Genomic DNA, 6,211 nt, shown 5'->3' with positions numbered 1-6,211 from the left:
AAAAAAAAAAAAAAAAAAGACATGCAATATAGAGTCTTAAGGTAAAACAAAAGAGCATAATGCTAAAAAACAGGCAACAAAAAGGAAGCTAGAGCTTTGAACAAGCTAGTTAGGTAAACAGAGCACTTTGATCTTATTTTAAAAAAACACACACCCTAAATCTTGTTTCATAGAGGAATTTTACTGTGTCATGGATTTGGAGCATATTCTTTACTTCTCAAGCCATTTGGTTTATCCTAAATTCTAGATATATGTGAGACTAAAGAAGAGATTACTCACGGATGTGCCTCCACATGGAGTGATAGTTGGTGCATGGGAAATGACAAGGGCTGTTTTGTTTCATTCTCTATTCCCTTTGTGACTGTACCTTTGTATCCCTACAGAAAATCTGGGCATGGCTGAGAGGTTAGAATTGTGGAGTTTCTGCTAGCCACCTCTCTTCTGTTTACTTATTTTGTTAGGATTCAAGGGAGAGGACAGACCAGAACACTCATTGCTTTTTGGTTAACAAATATTAAGGCAAACTTGCTGATATATTTGCTTGTATAATTTTTAGAGTGTGTTTCACTGACCATCAGCATCAGAATCACCCCTGGTGTTGCTGAAAATAGAGATCCCCTCATGAATCAGAGTGACAGGAGTAACAGGCTGGTAGGGGAAAAGCATAGAAGCCTTCACTTTTTAATGCATTTCCTAGGTCATTTTTTCATACTCTAAAGTTTGACAATCATTGATAGGGTTTTAATAACTGGGTTTATTGATTATTTGGTGGTTTATGAATCTTAAGTATTTTAAGTTTGCTTTTTCATATAAAACATTAAGCAAAAATGCTAGAAATGTACCAAAGAGTTGAAACACATTGATTAGTAAAACTCCACAATGTCTGTAAACTAAGCATTTCAGAAAGTACATTGTTCCCCGTGGTTTCTATTTTCTACATAGATGTGAACTAGAGAAATACTCTTAAGGTAGGAATGCAGGATCAAGCCACATAGAAAACATTTAATAAAAAGTAACAAATTTTGCCACATAAATGCTGCTAGTCAAGAAGATGTATGCAAAGTAAGTTGCATATATTTTTAAAAATCAGAATTGTCAAATCTCCAGAGATAAATAGAGCTAGAAATGTCAACAGCAGGTGGAACAGGTGACTGTCCAGAAGGCAGCAACTGTTTGGCATCACTGTGCTGTTATGTGGGACCTGTGTCGGGTTGGGTAACAGATCATGCTCACTGACTGTGGTGGCCAGGAGCTTCAGAGGGGCCTGTGAATCACGGATAGGGGATGAGGGTAGAGACGAGACTTTTCAGTTTAAGGAGTGTTCCCCTGGGAACAGGGCCAACTGGAAAAACTCCCAGGCACCAAGGACGTGAGATAACTCATAGGGAATGAGAAGCTTAGAAAGCCAGAGGTGAAAGGAGTGGAGGGTGTCAACATACACAGATGTGATGCAGAGTTACCAATGAAATCAGGTAAAAGGGATTTATCCAAAGAAGTAAGAGAATAGTATAAAGATTCTACTCACATGCAAGGATGTTTGTCTCAGTGGCATTAAATATGTGAATAATTGAAAATAAACTAAATGTCCCGTGACAGGGAAGTAATTAAATGATGTATGATACATTACTGTGACACAATGTACCATAATTGAGGACAATGGAAACAACGATCACACACAGACTTCCTAGTCAGAAAGACGTGGATCCAAATCTCAGCTTTGTTTTTGCTGTGTTACCTTGGGAAATCACAGAAACCTCAAATTTCTAGCATATAAAATAAAGGCAAATTAGGAATAAATTATATAATTCACATAAAGATCCTAGTTTACTGCTTGACTCATCAGTATATCAATAAGCAGCAGCTATCACTGTTGTGATATGATGATGGAATATCATGCAATCATTTTATTTTGAACACTTCAAATGGGAAAAGACATAAAATATAGTAGTATTTTAAAACTAGGATAGGTTTCCAAATTATTATAATGTCACATTTAATTAAATATGAGACTATCTGTAATACACTAAGATACTGAGTGATAAATCCTTGATGAAGGAAATATGTATTATTTGTGTGTTTCCAAGTTTTCATTTTACTACAAGCATTTATTATTTATAAAACTGAGGGAAAAGTTCATATAAATGAAATACAGGGCAAGAAAAAACTCATAGGCTTTAGGATTTGGGGAGCTTACAGACCTGTGAAGGAAAGACTTTTCATCTTAGCTTTAATAAGTAAAGTTTACACTGAACATATCATATTCACAGTAAATGATTAAATTGAAAGCAAAAAGAAAATACTGTGTCATCTCACATTATCAAAATTGAGTACATTCATGTTCTTTTGGTCTTAAAATTTTACTTTAACACACTTAGGATTTGTCATCAGTAATTTGTTACACACTATCTAGACTAAAAATAGGTATTAATTTATTAGAATTGTCAAATGAAATATTTCAAGCAAAGTTTGCTTAATGGAAACAACTTTAAGCCAACTAAATGTGTTCACTTTTTGGCAAGCTAAGCTACTCCATATTTCTCCTGTAGTAGATACAATTAAAGTTAATCTTTGCACAGTGAATTACATTCTCTATGCAATATAACATAGCAGTCTGGGATGGAACCTGAATTTTGGATCCCTTGGGACCCAACAGGCAAGGTTCAGATCTGGGATCTACCACAAACCATCTGTGTAACCCGAACCTCCCTAGTCTTCAGTTTTCTCATCTGCTTTACAAAATTGCTAGAACATAGTTTTATGTAAATGTTAGGTGTTAAAATTTATTTGGTATCTACTATTTGTTAGATATGGCCTCTGCTCTCAAAAATATGTAGTCCCAGAAATGATACAAAATGTTCACAGAGATGTATTAATAAGTGCCACAAGAAATCTGTAAAGGTATGTTCTTACAAATATTAAGTGTGCACACACACACGTGTGTGTGTGTGTGATCCTTTTTTAGCAAGAGAAGTCTCAATCCTTTCACATTTTGATCACTACAGCATTCCTTTGGAATCAACAGCAAGTGTCCTCCTGTGGGAAGACAGGTATCCTGTGAGTTTCTCTCATCATTCAGGAAAGAAAGCTGTTAAAAGCTTACTCATTTTAAAATTTTAAACAGGTTATTTACCTTATTATAATAAACAAATTTTTATTGGGAATTTACCTTATTATAATAAACAAAATCCATTTCATTTCTTGTTGAATATTGTTCTGGCAGGCAGTTTAAGTTATTTATTAAATAAATAAATTGAGTCCTTTTGAGGTTTCTTAAGTTTTCTTAGGGCAGGTTTGGTGGAGACTTTGGGGCTAACTTATGTCGTATGCTGAGGGGTGGCTCCACCAAATGTCCAGAGTTTTCAGAGGAAAATCTTTCCTTTCCAATGCCTCAAACTTCAATAAACTTGCTACTCACCGAGATGCCTTATGTGCATGGGACTTTCTGTGGAAACCAAGAAATGGAGGCTGTATTTCACATTGGGGTGATGCAGTGTGCTGCAGTGCTCTGTAGGAATATGTAGCAGAAAATTGAGCAAATCAAGAGGAAGGAAGAGATCAGAGTGGTGTGTAGGCAGAAGACTACAACAGGCTGTCTAGAATACCTAGACAGTCTAGGAGCACTCTCACATCCTTCCACACAGGGAATGGGACACAGCCTATTTCATCTGAATCTGAATTATAGGATTAACACGAGTGAGCACTTGGGAAAGGAACTTCAGGCAATACTTCTAGTAGTTAATAACCATCTTTACCATACTAGTAATACTGCAGCAGATGAAATTAACATTTTAAAGGCAATAAGATGTTTATTTTTTTCACTATAACTCTCCCTTTCTGTAAAGATTTCCTATTAGAAGAGCTGATTCAGGTTTAGTGAAGTTCAAAGTCCTACTTATTCCAGTTCGAAGGTTAGTCTCAGTGTGGCGTGATATCTGAAAGAAATACACACCTAAACCCCAAAGTTTTAAAAACACGATGCCGTTACCAGATGTCTTCTAGTAAGAAAACTAGCAGAAAAACACAGAGTTAATAATGTGTTTCTAGCAGGAAAACACAAAGTTAATACACTTATGTCATAGCAAAGCTTCTGAAAGGCAACAGAAGGCAAATTTGGTTATCTTGGGAGTGTGAGAGAATGTATTGGAAGGATATCAGAAGTTTACAGATTCGATAGGTGTACGGTGAAATAGGAAGCAGAAACAATAGATATTGTCTTATAATGAGGGCAATACAGATAATCTCCTATTTTAGTTGTCCTCATTATGGCGGTTGAAGTTTCTTTGCAAAAATGAAAGAAACAGAAATCCCAAATATCAGTCATTTTCAGTTATGCTACTGCAATTCTTATCTCACACAAAATTTTTATATAATCATCGGTTAATTTAAATTCCTCTTTGTGGCCTAACACATAGAAATTTTATGAGGATATATATGATTATAAGAACACTTCTACATAATAAAAATAATCCTGAAACCCTCTATATGGTTGATGGATTCACAGTCTCACAAGGCTGTAAAAAATAAGGTCAAAGCAATGAAATAATTTGGATGCTTTCCTGGAGATCAGAGCAGGATTTAACTTGCAGATACAACTTCATTTTCTATAGTTATAATTAGATATGCTATTTCTTGCAAGAATAACATTAATAATTTAAACCCTGCCAATACATTTTAGGTTTAAGCAGAAAAGAATAAGAAAAGGAAACACTTTCAGTTTTAATCATTTTTTTTAATTAAAACATTAACATTTCTAAACATTTTCTTTAAGAGAAAGGGATTGGGGATTAGACATTTGTGCCCTCTACATTAAAATATCTTTCATCTTGGAACAGCATATTTAAATAATGTTCTAAAGCTTTTGAAAAAGCAGACTGGAAAACTAGATTCATTATGTTGCACCTAATTGTCTTCTTAGCATTCTAAAACAATGCTAAGATAAAACTTAACATTATAGATGAACTTTCATATTTTCTTTTATTGAACAATGACAACGATGTTGCTCTAAAACTAAAAGTATGTTACATTGGCTGAATAGCCAAGAAATAATAAGCAAAATTCAAGACTCAATGATAGCAATTAATGTATCTCAGTTGCCTTACTGATACCTTATTATTTTTATCTACTTCATATTTTTAAATTTCCTAAACCTTCTTTTTCAAAAGTAGGTGGGACATGAACATTGATTAAATACACAAAATGCTTGTCTACTCTCTTCTATTATGTTAATGCCAATGAGCAAAGACCAAGATCAGGGAGCACATATCTCCCATCACCACTTCACAGCTGCCTAAGACACCAACCCCAAGAAAAGGACTGGCATTAGAACACATTACTCTCAAACTTTCTAAGAGCTCTTCAGGATTACTTATGTCATGACTTGTACCAACAAAAATCGAAACTTCTCAGGTTATCCATTGTCTCTGAAATCCTTATTCTCTCAGGTATGGTAGTTATATAATTTAACTTCCAAGTAGAACACCTTTTAGAATGAAACAGGGTGCTATTAAGAAACAGATACCTTGGAATGACATTAATAAGTCACGACTGTGTAGGACAAACTGAAATTTATGATCTAATATTTCATCCATTTCTGTGCCCTCATATGCTTCCTTCTGCCTTCTGAAATACATAGTCTGAATCCAAAAAAGTCACCCTAGACCCTTAATCTCTTTTTTGACCATTTTCTTCACCTTGTTACTGTTACTCTTGAGTGAAAAACCTTCAGGCTACCCTCTGAGTATGACTTTCACCAGAGACCTATCAAGTGGTGGCCAATTTTTCCTTCCCACATTCCTGGGACAGGTAGATGTCTTCCTCCCTCATCATTGTCACTGGCAATGAAGACCATTCCTCCTCCCTTCTCTCCAAAAAGGGAGTCTCACATTCTTTGGTGTGAGTGCCACTAGACCACAACACCCATCATACCTTCTTGCAGACACCTATTGGTGTCTAGAAATTAATAGACATTTAGATACTCCTCCTCATTCATTAAATATTTCAGCACCTAGTGCACTATTTTTTATTTAATTCACCAATCCACTCTGTTTTCTTCAAAACATAACCATCCAAATTCTCTGATAGCTCAACTACAAAGATCTTTTTGCACCATCTCCCTTCATTTATCTATTCTCATGCCTATAGTTTTGATTTTCCAATAACCTCTAACTGTGCTACGTCCAAAATTGAAATTTCAAGCATCATTATCTCTAAA

Source organism: Theropithecus gelada, chromosome 18, assembly GCF_003255815.1.
Source record: "Theropithecus gelada isolate Dixy chromosome 18, Tgel_1.0, whole genome shotgun sequence".
Classification (NCBI taxonomy): domain Eukaryota; kingdom Metazoa; phylum Chordata; class Mammalia; order Primates; family Cercopithecidae; genus Theropithecus; species Theropithecus gelada.
The sequence above is the reverse complement of the archived record's forward strand: the minus strand, read 5'-3'. Positions refer to the sequence as shown.